General features: G+C 46.5%; 1 protein-coding gene across 2 annotated transcripts in view; it reads right to left on the bottom strand.

Moving 5' to 3' along the window:
• The window catches only part of PRKG1 (protein kinase cGMP-dependent 1), a 379,974-nt gene that overhangs the window by 216,111 nt on the left and 149,013 nt on the right, over positions 1-14,850 (bottom strand). The window lies entirely within an intron of this gene.

Here is a 14,850-nt window from a genome sequence, read left to right as displayed (position 1 = left end):
TTAGCCCAATTTTAGCCAAATGCTCCCATTCCATAATACTTTTTAAAGCCACTGCAGCCTTAGTGATGTTGCACGTGCTCACAACTCCTTCCTGTGGTAAACAACGGGAGGAAATGGCTAAATCCACCTGAGGGACACCTGAGGATTAGGATTTATTTCGTTCTTCCAGCCCACAGTGTGTGACCAAAGAGCCAAACATTGCTCTGAGTGCCAAGTGACTGCAAGTCCACATTTCCTATTCCAGGTCTCATGTTCTCCCAGCACAGCTCCTCTCTCCCCTATTTTCCACATTTTCCTGGTAAATAAACCTGGGATGAAGCTGAAGGGGCTGGGCAGGCAGAGCTCTCACTGGAGTGACTCGGATGCAGCAGGAGAAGATCTCCACTAAATCAATATTTTCGCCTGACACCTGCAATGAGCTCAGCTCCGAGTTACACAGAAGCAGCAGCACTTTGGTGCTTTCATTCCTCGTCCAGGCACGAGGGGTTTTGAATTGCTGGTCAATAAAACTTCGCAGGTTTCTGGCAGCAAAGTGTTCCTGACAGAACAGGCGCTGCAGAATTTCACTCTGCTTTTTCTCCCCTGAAGGCACTAAGGGAAGCATTTCTTCAGAAAACAAATCCTTTCCCATTTAACAAAAATAATTCTGCTCTGCTTAGACTCCCAACCACCTTCACAGTACAGTGAACACCTCTATTTAAGCTTCTCTGGGAAAGAAAGGTGCAGGCAGGGCCTTCAGGAGCTGCTCCCCTTCCCATTTTATCCTGCAGCTTTCCATGGAGATGGATGCCTGTGATTTCCTTATTTCACCCCAATATTCAGTTCACTTTGCACCTAACTCTGATTTAAGACCTCCAAAGCATCCTGTGGGAAAAGGAAGGACAGTTCAGAGCTGTTTTCTTCTAGGAAGAGATGGGAAAATAACATCAGCAGCTCAACCCAAATTTTATTAAAAAATGCCAAGTGGATCATAAAGCATCCAGAACAACCAAGAAGAGAAGCAGGAATATGAGAAAAGTGTCAGCAGCAAACAAAGTGGGGATTCCTTGGAGACCTCTACATGCCTGGAAGGTTCAGGCTCCACCACAGCATGGAAACAATGACACCTACATAATAATGATTTTGCTGTTTTAAAAGATTCTGCTCCTTTATTGCCCCAATTCCCTCTCTGTTGGTCTCACAAATGACCCTTTGTGGCTTCTCCCAGAGCTTTTCAAGGGCTGCTTCCTTCCACAGAGCTCCCAAAACCCAGAGTTCACTGGGAAATGATGGGAGACAGGTTGGGATAAACAAAATTGTTCTGCTCAAATATGGAGCTGAGTTTCCCTGGAGGCCACATAGGGATAACCTCACTCCAGACAGCAGAGAAAGGGAATGGTGGAAGTGGTTAGGAAAACACTGGGAATCAGTAATTTGGAAAAAAAATACCTGTGCTATGAACAGTGGGAGGTTATTTAATTCAAAGAATAAAAAACAGGAAGAAAGGGAGTGAAACCAAACATATAAAATCAAGTCTTGATTCTGAGAGAAAGAGAAAAGGAGAATTTATGATCCAAGGACTGTTTGTTCCGATAGTCAGATGCCCTCAGCTGAGATTCAGGGTGGCAGCCCTGAGGCAAGAAACCAGGGCTTAAACCACTCTAAAGCACAGAATCCCAGGATGGTTTGGGTGGGAAGGGCTCTTAAACATCACCTCATTGCTGACTCAGGCAGGGCAGGAGCAGGGCAGCTGTGAGAACACAAAAATCCTACTTCAAGTCTTGATTTCACCAGAGCTGCTCTTCACTTTTGCTCTTCTCTGGAAAACCCAGCGCTGCTGACCCCAGCAGTGTGTAAAACACACCCCAGCAAAGCCTGCCCTGTGCTGGCAGGGATGGAGCAGCCCAGGAGGAACCTGAGGGTTTCTGAATTCTGATTCTCAAAGACAATTCAGAAAAGAAACCCTGGTGCAGGGGGGAGTAACATTTTTGGGAATAGATATCACCCAGGGTTGGAAATCAGCATAGCAGGAGCTCTTGGATTTGTGCAAACACAGCACAAAGGGCTGTGAGGAAGTCTGGACCCATTTTATGAAATCTTGGGGAGCATCCACTTGGATGCTCCATCCAGGTAGGAGCAATTCTTTATTTTTACAAAGTTTTCTAGGTGATGTCTGCATGAGCAAGAAACTCCTTGGAAGTACAAGCTCTCATTCCAAATCCAAGGTGACAAATGGGCAAATGACAAGATTGGAAACACCTTGTGATATAAAGGGACGTGATTTCTCTGTCAAATGTGTTTGAAGTCTCTTCTGAAAACACAACAAATTGAGTTTTAATTACTTTTGCATACATCAAGTCTGCTCTGAACTTTGAAGTAGCAAAGCTTCGTTTCACTCGCTGCTGCTGCAATTTGCACCACTCCAGGTTAATGCAATGTCTACTCCCTACAAATGTGAAATGCATTCTCTCATGAGCTGCTACTTCATGTTTGCAAATCAGCACGTTGGCTGGGCTCAGAAAATGTGATTTATTACTGTCTGGGACATGAGAGAGCAGAAGGAAGCAGCTTCTGAGGATGGAGGGAATACAGAGTGACAAGTCCCATTTGCTTCTGAGCTCTGTCACTGGTTTTGACAGTGAAAAAAGGGGGAAAGAAAATCTGGTATTGCTCTCTCTGGGTGTGCAGAAAACAAAGCACCCAGATCTGATCATCTGATCATCTGCCTGCAAACAATTCCTCAGCTCACAGTATGTGGCTTCCTGCAACAAGGTGCCCTGAAGAGACTTTTCTTCAGCAGGCCAGGAAGTTCTAGCAATCCTGGGAAAAAAAAGAGTGCAAGGGACAAAGATGAAAGCTAAACTCATCAAGTACCAGTGCCCTGGCCAACAAAATCAGGGTAGGAGTTTGGAGTTTGGATGGGAAAGAGATTTGGCCTGTTTGGAATTATTTTCCTATGGCAAACACCTGTTTTCATGCCCACAGCCCAGGGCAGGAACACTTCCTGCCTCCTCCATGCCCACACTGGCTGCTTCCTCACACCACCTGAGAGGCTGAATCCCAAAATCACATAATCCAACACAGTCCTGGGTTGGAAGGGACCTTAAATCCCATCCAGTGCCACACCTGCCATGTGCAGGGACACCTTCCACTGTCCCAGGCTGCTCCAAGCTCTGTCCAGCCTGGCCTTGGGCACTGCCAGGGATCCAGGGGCAGCCCCAGCTGCTCTGGGCACCTGTGCCAGGGCCTGCCCACCCTGCCAGGGAACAATTCCTAATTCCCAATATCCCATCCATCCCTGCCCTCTGGCACTGGGAGCCATTCCCTGTGTCCTGTCCCTCCATCCCTTGTCCCCAGTCCCTCTCCAGCTCTCCTGGAGCCCCTTTGGGCTCTGAGCTCTCCCTGGACCCTTCTCCTCTCCAGGGGAGCACCCCCAGCTCTCCCAGCCTTTCCCCATAGGAGAGCTGCTCAATTACCCTACCCAGCAGGAATTTGTCCCCAGCATGGATGCAAACACTCACATACAAACTTTTTTTATTCCCTTCCTTTTTAAACTTTTCACAATCTCCACCACCCGTTTCTTAGAAGGCATGAGGGGAGGAAGGACAGGATGAGCAGGGCTCAGAGAATGTTTTGGGTGTGAAAATCAAGACAGCTGCATGAACTGATCCCTAATTAATTTCTACCAAATGCATCAGGGCCGCAGGGCCTGGGTGAATGCACACAGCTGTACAAATCAAAGTTCACAGGAGACTGAAGGCTGGAATTGCAGAAGGGAACATCACTTAAGGAGAAACATCCACAAAAGAGCTGGAAAGGTTATGGATGAGAGCTTCTGAAATGAAACACAGAACCACCCTCAAAGCTCATCTGCTTTGTTTTCTTTTCTCTCTGAGTGCAGAGGAAGATGAAAGGAGGAGGACATCAAGCCAAAGAGGGTTCCAACACTGAACTTCCACATGAATTTCTCCTCTGAGGGAGGTGATTTCCTCCTTTTCATTGTATTTTCTAGAACCAGCTCCCAACTCTTTCCCAAGAGGACATATTAACTTATCTTCCATTGTGCAGTTTACATAAAGCTTTTTTTTTTCACTCCTCCAAGTGACTGCCCTTCTTCTACAACCTGGAATTGCCCTGACATTTCTGCAAATTTTTAATATCAAGCACATAATATTCTAGTGAACCCTAAAGGACAGTGAAACTGTATCTTGTACAACACTGCAGAGCCATAAATTCAGATGATCACAGGTGTTTTGTATTTGTCATCAAAGAGGTGCAGTCTCTCAAAGAGAAACCCTGTGAGGATATTCCAAACTCAGCCATGGCAGAAAGCTGTCCTCCCCAAAAATCAATTCACCGTGCTCTGGATGAGCAAGCCCCTTTCCAAGTGACAGTCTCATGATTGAATATCACCTCCTCCTCAAAATGATTTACCCCTGGAAATAGGAAATTAAAACCAGCACTATTGTAGTTGATGCATTGTTGATCCATCCTTAAGCTTTGACCTTGGCAAACTTGATTGTAAATGTGAGGAATTTTGAAAGAATTCGAGACGGGATTTCTGAGTTGCTTTAGATGATGCAATTTATTTTTCTTCTACATAGGCAGGAAGGGTAAGTTCAGCTCACATCTTCACCACATGGTGCAGAAGGTCACAAGACTCCTAAATACAAGACCTTTTAAGGATTTATTGACTAATAAAAACACTGCCAACAAGGATATTTACGTTTTTGACCCAATCCTTAAATATTTTGTCTTACAGACTCATGCTACAATGTAAGATTTCTTATCCAATCATGTTATGACACACAAACCTCAGTACTGTCCTCTAAAACTCGAAACATTCCTCTACTTAGCTTAACATGTCTCTGCCTTAAACTTTAAAGTTTGGAAGCCTTTTCCAAGCTCTCAGATCAAATCTTGTGTTTAATTCTAAGTTTTGGCTTACAGGCCCAAAGTTCTGAGAGTTCCCTGGATTCCAGATTCCAACAGTAAGAAACCCCAACTGCAGCTGAGAACTTTTGCTGGGTTAAACAGGTCATAACCTGTGGGATTTAGATTCAGTCAGAGAAAGAAACAAGAGTTTCTATCCAGGGAGAAGTTTGGGAAAGAGCTGGAGAAGAATGTAAATCATTCTTTATCTCCCTTGTTTTTTACATTGTTTATGGTTAAGTTCTATCACTGTGTGTCAAGCATTCTGTACCAATGCTTGGGTTGTTTTCACTTCAGGACCAATGGAGCTGGTCCTCATGAAACTCTGTATAAAAGAGCAGTGTATTTTGAATAAATAGGAGTTTTACTCTCACAGCCTTCTAAGTTGAGTCTATTCATTCCTGTTGTGCCTCGACAGCGACAATAACCACAAGTAACCAAGCAGAAAGCCTCCTGCCAGGGAGGAGAGCCCCCAGGCTCTGTGCACAATGTGCTCAGGGCTGGCACTGCCCAGGGAAGAAGTTGTGCCTCCTGTGCAGGGGGAATTGCTGGGGCTCCTCTCCAGCCTGAGCAGCCCCAGCTCCCTCAGCCTGTCCTGGGCACCCCGATGCTCCAGGCCCTTGCTCAGCTCCAGCAGCTCCTGGCCCTGCTGTGCTGAGGCTCCAGAGCTGGACACAGCACCCAGAGGTGCCTCCAGGGCTGCCCCCGGGCCAGGATCCCTCCCTGATCTCCTGCCCCGCACAGCAGCACACAGATGGAGTCTGGATGGGCAGAGGTGCTCCACACCTTTCACAATTCCCACAAGGAAACCAGGACAGTGACTCCGTGCCTGGAGCAGGATACGGGTCTGGATGGCTCCTGCTCCCCGTTTCTGGCTGTCACTAAGGACAGGCTCGGTGCCAGAGGAGCTGCAGGGAGGGAGCTCATCGTGCTGCCAGCTGAAAAGGCCGGGTCTGAGCCCAGCCAGTCGCGTCCTGCTGAGCCATTAACAAGGAGACAGAGCTGGCTGACAGCACAAACCCACTCTCAGCTGCTCCTCCAGCCTCCCTCAGTGCCCTCGGACCTTCCCCAGTGACAAGAGCAGCAGAGCCACCACAGGGAAATGTGTGGCACGAGCGCCTCAGGGACTGAGGGATTTGCACCTGCTAAATAAGGTTTTTAATCCACCTGCCTGACTGCCACTTGTCAATGGATCTGACTCTGCCAGGAGCTACCTGGGTGTCCACCTGAGCCTGGAGCAGCTCTCCCAAGGATGCTGGCTGCCCACCTGCTGCTGAGGAAAGGGGACATCCCTGTGGGAATCCAGGGTTTACCTCTGGCTGCCCTGGAAGGTCTGGAACTCTGGCAGGGGTCAGGAACCCCCCCTGGACAGAGCCCCCAGAGACACTGGCTGTGATCTCTGGCCATGGAAAAGAGTTTTCAATCTTATAGGATGAATTACCAGCTCTGAGTGTTTGATAGAAGTAATAGTTAGGTGTGGCACAGGTGCAAAAGTAAAATTTTAGGATTCTAGATTAAGGGTCCAAAGGGGACAAGATGGAGGAAATTGGGTGTGTCTTGTCCTTTTTCTCCTTCTTCATGCCCTCCATGTCTCACTGTGGTGTTGGCATTTTTCTGTTGGTTCAGGCTGGGGACACACTGTCCAACGTAGGTGACAGATATTGGCACGTTATTGTAAATCCAGCCCAGGGAGTTTCTGGTATTTAATGTTTGTCACATCCCACTGAGGGCAGAGCCCCACACGCTGCCCTGCAGGACAGAGCTGGGCAGGGCAGCAGAACATGTTAGAGATAAACAGAATAAACAACCTTGAAACCAGCACAGACCAATTATGGCTTCTGCTTTGGCAGCGGGGCTGACAGACAGAGACTTTCTACAATCTCAGAATCATCACCACAGATTCCGACACATCCCCAAGGCTAAAGGCTGGTTCATTATTCCTCGGCAGGTAATCCATCCCAGGGATCACAGTTAAGGAAAGGACCACCTGGAGAATGTTCTAACAGGGCACAGATCCCATAAACCTCTGGTGTCCCACAGGCAGGACATGCTCATGGTGTTGCTCAGCAGCCCAGAAGGCTCCAGGATTCTTCTCTCTCATCCCTCATGGAAAGGCTGGGAACAGCACGTGATGGCTGTGACAACAGATATTAAATGTACCGACAGTCTGGGATTAAGCACCAAAGATTTAGGCCCAGCCTATGCAGAAGACAAGCTGCTTTCTTGTATTAGCTACCCACTTTCACTGGGAGGAGAGAGAAATCCCATCCAACAGACAATTTAGGAACTGAAAAGCACAGCCCCATATATTGGAGGGCTTCACAATTAAAGAAATGGAAGATAGTCCTCCTTCCTGTCAGCAGTTTGCCAGCCTGCCTTCCAGATTTAGATTTCTCTTTGGAGAGGAAACATTGCATTAGTTACCTTGAGATGGCAAGATTCAAACAGGAAATAAAAACAGTCGGAGAAAAATATATACACATGTATGGATGGTCCAGGTAAACCATGCCCTGGGAGGAGGAGGTCATGCAAACCACAAACACACCCAGAAATGGCAGTCTGAGCAGACTGGTGTGTAAAATACCACAGAATGCAAGACGGGAGGAAGGGATTCATCAAATCCTGAGGGCTCCAGAAGGCAGAGATGAGTGACTGCCAGAGCTGCAATGTCCAGGGAACCCAGAGATTTATTTCTACTGGGAAATGTCACAAGGCAGGATCTGCCAGGTCCCTGGCCATGGAACCCTCAGCTGCTCCAGAAACCCTGGAGCTCAGCTAGCAGGGAGCCAGCACTGCTAGCAATCCATCCATCCATCCATCCATCATCCATCATCTATCAATCCATCCATCCCTCCATCATCCATCCATCCCTCATCATCCATCCATCCATCCCACTGACCCCCCGAGATGGTGCAGGAAAAGTTGCTTATCACAAAGGAGGAGGTAAACAGCCACAGACAAGTAACTGGGCACAACAACCTCACCATAATTCCCATCTTTACCTGAAAATCCTTTTCCCATTCCACATCCCCAGTTCCAGGTTCTTATTTAAAGGCTTAAAAAGCATGAAAGGCAAAAATCTGAAGTGTTCACTATACACTTACCCAAATTAAATGTCATTGTTCACATTTTCCTTAGTGGGATAATTGTGTAAAACAGGAATGTTGCGAAATAAAGACATGATGTGCTTAATTTAATGTACCTGTTCCATCCCTATTTCCCAGCAAGGAGAAAAGGCCTCTCCTTGGATTCCAGTGGCTCCCACAACTGCAATTCCCTTTGTGCAATTAAATCCATTAAAAGCTACACATGGATATATCCAATTCCCTTAAATTCCACTTCAGGGAAGAACAGACAAGAGCTGAGGGAGCAAAAGGCCAAGCAAGGAGTTTTCTGGAAGGTTTTATAACAAAAGCAAATTTGCATTAAAATTTGAAACCTGGAAGATTTTGTTACGAGTGCCCATATTTGCTCTTTTCCAGGGCCTTTCAGTGGGAAAGGAAGTCATGGAAGATTTAGTGCTCCAACTCCATGGACTCTTATCTCCACCACACACACTGACAGGAGCAAAATTTGGACATAATTGAAACTCCATTGCAGAACAAGAGCTACAAACTCCTGATCAGCATCAGGAACATCAACCCTATTGAGGGGGAAAATAACAAATATTTCCACAGCAGCAGGCACAGATTGTTTTGCCTCTCTTGATCATGGAGCTGCTCAGCCAAGATTTGTTAACATCAATGCATTCCAAGGAGCCCAATTTCATCCCAGACCACCCAGATTTTTCTATCTTTTATTTGTGTTGAGCACATAACTCCAAGGGCACAGATGGGTTACGGAATCAGGGTCACTGTTACACTTCTAATTTATGACTTAAAATAGAAAACGAGGGCTGACGATTTCCTTAAATTTAGGAACCAATCAGGAACAATTTATTCTACATAATTTCTGAGGATTGCCACGAAGTTGCTGGCAGGGGGGAGCACATTAACTCACTATTTACATACTGTTTACTCACAGTTTGTCCCTGCATTTCCTCTCTACAAGCAGCTCCTCAGAGCACCTGAATTTGTTGGAACAACACTGCAGAGTTGTTACCTACCATTGATTTTTACTTAATCCATTTCCTACTGGAATTGTTGCATTGGAAAACAAACCTGCATTTTCTCCTGAGGTTCATTTATCAGCCTGTCTCATCCCAGAGGTTTAACCCATGGATTAGACATATAACCCCTAAATCTATCCTTAATTTTCAGGGGTTTGGTTCATTTCTGGCCTGGTTCATCCCAGAGGTTTAACCTATGGATTGGACGTACAACTCCTAAATCTGTCCATAATTTTGGAGACATCACAGCTTTTGGGCACCAAAAATTTTAAAAGAACCAATTTGATTCAGTTCCTGAAAGCTGAGGAGCCACTGGAGCCCAAATTCTACATTTAGGAGGGGCAGATCCACATGGAAAGGGGGTGATGGATCTGCTCAGGGCCAAGCAGGAGCTAAGCACTGTCCAGTCCCACTGAGGATATTCTCCCTCAGGCTGTGGGAAAGGGTGGAAAGCTGCAGATGGAAGCAGCAAGTCCCAGGGGGCTTGGACTGCTTGGACAGAGAGGTTTGGAAAGAGAAATTTAAGAGCTGGATGGACTTGTTGGATCTATCCCAGGCCATCTCTCCCACCCTGCTGGGTGCCCTGGTGCAGGACTGTCCTGCTGGCAAGTCACAGGAACTGCATCCCAACTTATAACCAACCTGAAACGTGGAATTTTGGGTCAAACTGGGACACAGGAATTCTGGATTTCAGCTTTGGCCAGAGGACACCAAAGCAGATAAGATTTTTCCTGCAGGTGAGGCCACCCAGAGCCCAAAGCCAGGGATTTCTGTTTGACTTGAGAACTTTACCAGCACTCTGCTAACAGTTTGTTGTCCCAGTTTAATTGAGCACAAGCATTAACATTTACTTTTCCCAGTCAATTGAGCAGGGAAAACTCAGTCCCACATCCACACAAACTCAGCAGATCCAAGCACAGCCAGCCAGCCACAGTTTGATGGGAGCAGCTACAAATGTGGCACTGCCATCCCAGCATCTGGAAAGCACAAGGAGCTCCTTGCTCAAAAGAGAGGACACTGGGCAGCCCCCACAGCAGGTGACATAGAAAAATTTGGGAATGTTGGGAAGGAATCCTTCCCTGGCAGGGTGGGGAAGTTCCTCAGAGAAGCTGTGGCTGCCCCTGGATCCCTGGAAGTGCCCAATGCCAGGCTGGATGGGGCTTGGAGCAGCCTGGGACAGTGGAAGGTACAGCAGTGTTGGAACCCTGGATGCTGAGAATTTTGGAATTTCTGTGCTGCCAGGCACTGACCCCCAGGAGAACACTGCATTTGATCTGAGGCCGTGGAGAAGCTTCCAAAATGGCATGATAGCACTGGGATTGTGGGTGTGGAGTTTTAATAGAAGTGTGTAATATCACATGGTGGGAAATTTAAAGTTTAAGGGTTTAGAATATAGTAATATATAAAAACAAGATGGAGGTTTTAGGGCAGAGGCTGGTCCTTCTTCTTCACCTTTTTCTCCATTGGTTTTGGTGGCTTTGTGTAATTGGATAAAAAAGTCTGCCCTGTGGGCCACGAGTAGTTGGTTATTGAGTTAAAAGTAAAAATTTAGGTATCATTTCTTAATTAGACACTTTATCCTTAAAAAGCCTTTTAAAGAAAGAAATGCAACTCCATTTTTTTAGTTTGTTAGAGTGAAGTGCTGTAGAACTCAGGGTTAGTGAGACTGCACATAGGTAAGAACTAATAAACATAAAAGTCTAAACAAGAAATACCATCTCACACATTTAATCCCAACCCCAACAAAATAAAGTTAAAACTCAATAGACCAGCTTCCACTCAAGACAAACTTTGGGGAAAATACAGCCAGAGGAATGGATTTGAGAGCTTGGGATACGTTCTGTGGCCTCAGGCACAGCCCTTGCTTGTAGTGTGATGGGTCTAATCACACCCAGCTCTCATTTTAAAGGCTAGCTATGCCAAATTCTTTAACTCCCAGAGCCAAGCTCTTTGGATAATCAATGAGGAACCAGCATAACCAAGTTTTTTGACTCATAGAGCCTATCTGGAGCAGAGAGAAATTAGAGCAACCAAAAAAAGAGCACATGGCCACACAGGGAGCTGTTTTTCCAGACTGCCCTCCAGCACTCAGAGATTAATGCAGCACACTCCAAGCCCTTTTCAGAGCTGGAACGTGGCTGTTCAGGCACACTCCAATTTGCCATAATTCACCTGGCACTTAGAGAGACTGATCCCCCAGCTGATCCTACACCACAGCCCTGCAGGACAGGAAACACTGCTGACAGTGGGGGGTGAAAATCAAAGCTGAATTCTTGCAGTTTGAGGGGGTTTCTGGTTAAAAGCTGCTCTTAAGGAAAGGATTCTGACAGACTTTGCACTTCCCTGCTCAGGGAACAGCAGGAAAAAAGGAAGTTTGGGCTGCAGGTTGATCTCTGCAATGGTTCTGCTGTCTGGGAGCATTTACACACAGGGGCTGCTGAGACAGGAAAGCATCGAAATATGAGGGAGATTTGGGCCCTGAGGAGGGGAAAAGGGAGTAGGGTCTGGGTTTGAACCCTGCCCAGTGCCAGCACTCAACCACCACTGACAGAGATATGGCTGCATTTGGGCCCTTCTTTCCCTGTGCCTTCCACTGCTACCCACACAATGATACTGCTTCATTTTTCCAAGGGAATCACCATTAAGGTGATTCCAAAGACCTCCAAGATCATCAAATTCTTGACTGAACACCACCACACCAAATAAACCACAGCACAAAGTGCCCAGCCAGAGGAATGGGTATGAGGAGCTGCAGGTGTACTGAGCTGCACAGCTTTTGTCTGGGTTTTTCTTTCCCAGTTTTATGGAGAAGCAATTCCCACCACTGTCACAAGGGTGGGAAACGTGTGTCTGCCACAGACTGGAACCTCTTTCACAGCACCAAGTGAGAAAGGATGGGAATGGGATTTGCAAAACAGCTGCTCTGCCAAATTCAGACACAGAAAACATCACAAGGAACATTTTCCATGATTGGGCCTGCAAGACAGGAGTTGCCCTAGAAGGAGAACCCATGGAAGTATGAGGAGCAATAGGAGACACGAGTTTCACACAGAGAATTCCCAAACCCCAAGAGCTCTCTCCACTCCAGCTGATGACAAATCATAATTTAAGGAGAAAAGCAAGGAGGTGCACTCCTACCAAACACTAATTCTGTGCAATGGCTCTTCCTGACAGAAAAAAAAAAAAAAAAAAAAAAGTAAAAACCAAGGCAGGGTGGCTGTGAAGTGATGCCATTAATCCACATCTAAGTGGCACATGAATAACCACAATTACCAGTTCATCTTTCCCAGTTTGTGTGTGCAGATTCTTAAAAGCCAGAGCTAGAGCTGCACACAACCTTAAGGAGAGGAAAATTAGGAAATCCTGTGTAGGCAGCCCTTCACTGGGGGTTTGTTTTTTCATTATTGATGAAATACAAATTCCTGAGCTCTCACACTTCTTATTTTACAGTTTTTCCATTGCCAAAACTCCTGCTGGGCTTGCCAGTGTGAAGAACAGGAAGAACTAAAGTGAGCAAGCGCTGCCTTGGCAGCAATGAGGAGCCAGGAGCAGCAGCCTCCAACAGTTCCAGGTTTCACTGATGTTCTAATACTCCACAGACATCTCCAGATCTTTTGGGACAAGCCCCTGGATGCTTTTCAGTGCAACAAAACAGGTCAGAGAAAAAGGAGGGTTAAGGGGAACAGAAAATCATGGAGTGGTTTGGGTTGGAAGGGACCTCAAAGCCCATCCAGTGCCACCCCTGCCATGAGCAGGACACCTTCCACTATCCCAGGCTGCTCCAAACCCGATCCATCCTGGCTTTGGACACTTCCAGGGATCCAGGTGCAGCCACAGCTTGTGTGGGGAAACTTGATGATACTAATTTGAAGCAGTTCTGAAAGCTATAAGGGAATATTTTGTCTTGCTCCCAAAGCAGCAGCCCAAGTTTAACACAACGAGCACTTTGCTGGCAGGAAGCACCAACCTTCAGAGCCTGGGCTGGTTTTCCCTGGCAAACCCTACCTCTGTTTGCCAATCAAGTGTGCTTTAGCCAACACAACAGCTAAAAGATGTTTTTTGCTTTTGTTGCTTTGCCATTTGGAGAATTTTCCAAAGCCCCATTTGGAAAAGCTGCCAGCTCAGTAAATATTGTGTGTGCAGAGCATATGTTGTAATAAATACCAGGATATACATTAAAGGAGAGCACACATTAATGGCTGCTTTGTTATTCTGCTGCCTGAGGTGGAATTTCATCTACTGCAATGCCAAAATTCCATCCTCCATCCCCAGCTGTGAAAGGTTTTGACACTTTAGAGCACCAAAGACCACTGCAGAGAACCCTAGATTATTTCCTAGATAAGCTATTTGACCTAAATTTATTCCAAAATATGATTAAAAGAGAGAGGCTTTGATTTGAAAAAATAATATTTCTGCTTTACTTTGTTAAGTACACATTAATAATAACTCACAAATCCCAACTCCCCAGTGAACGGCCCTGCATGACAAGGATGATTGTTCTCTGCAATTCATGGATACAACAGAAATTTTTTTTAATTGTGTATTAAATACAGAAGGAACCAAATACAATAGAAGACCCAAACCTTAGTCAAACCTCCCAGAACCTTTCCATGGCTTCTAATCTCATTAGAGCTGAAAAATCATGGACTCATGGTTTATTTTGGGTTGGAAGGAACTTTAAAGCTCACCTCACCCCACCCCCTGCCATGGACAGGGACACCTTCCCCTGTCCCAGGTTGCTCCAAGCCCCATCCAGCCTGGGCTGGCAGAGAATTGCCATTTTCCAGACTCCAAACCAGCACTCTTATCACAAGCAGGAATTAAAGAACACATCTTTGATCTTCTTGAAGGATTTTGTGAGCACTGCAACTGCCTCAGGCTGGCTGAGACATTCCCTGCACCACGCAGGGATCCTCTCACCTCCCTCCCCATTCTCTCACTTTGCTGAGGTAACAAAACCTCTGGGAATTCAGGCAAAGAGATGCCCACAAATCAAGGTCTGCCATTTCTTCCTTTGGCTGGTGACAAACAGCCTCATGATGAAAAGGAAAAAAGCAGTGTCTGCAATAAATCTCAGCCAGCTTTTCTTTTTCTAAGGCTGTTTGTCACTCTTCAGGCCAGAGAAATGAGCTCAAGGAATTTGATCAAAATTGCTAATTTTGGAGCCAAGCACCTCCCAACACAACACCTGGGAAGTCTCTTATTTCCCCTCTTAAACAGAGCCAGGAGTTTTCCTTGAATCACAGAATCTCAGAATGGTTTGGGTTTGAAGGGACTTTAAACCCCATCCTGTTCCATCCCTTGCCAAGCTGCTTCCTTGCTGTCTGACACCAAGTTTTCCCCTGGATTTAAAGTGGTGAAGGACCCTGTGGGAAACAAAGGTGGTCACCTGGATGGCTGCCCTTGCAAGGGGAAAAATAAAGAAGTATTTTTTAACAGACAGAAGAAGCCGTCCCCTGAAATGAGATGGATGAATTTACTCCCAGAGATTGATGAGAGCAGCGAGGAGAGAAAACTTAGTGTGGGAGGCAGGGGACATAAATAAAGGGAGAGAGGAAGATCTCCTGGGAGGGTACAAGAGCACAGAAATCCAGGTCTGCAGCTCCACAATCCCCTAAGGGAATCCCTGCAAACCAGGGGGATTCCTGTAGGAACCTCAGCTCTGCCTTGCTGGGCACAGTCATGCCAGGAACACCAGGAATTCCTGCCCATGAACTCCTGTTTGCTGGGACAGGGAGCCTGGAGACTCCAGCTCTGCCCCACCTTCAGGGGCTCCATCCCAGCTCCAGCCACAGGGATTTGCTCTCTATTTGGGCAAAACCCCCAAAATG

This window comes from Lonchura striata, chromosome 6 (assembly GCF_050655825.1).
Source record: "Lonchura striata isolate lonStrDom1 chromosome 6, ASM5065582v1, whole genome shotgun sequence".
In the NCBI taxonomy this organism is placed as follows: domain Eukaryota; kingdom Metazoa; phylum Chordata; class Aves; order Passeriformes; family Estrildidae; genus Lonchura; species Lonchura striata.
Note: the sequence above shows the minus strand (reverse complement) of the source record. Positions and strands in the feature narration are given on the sequence as shown.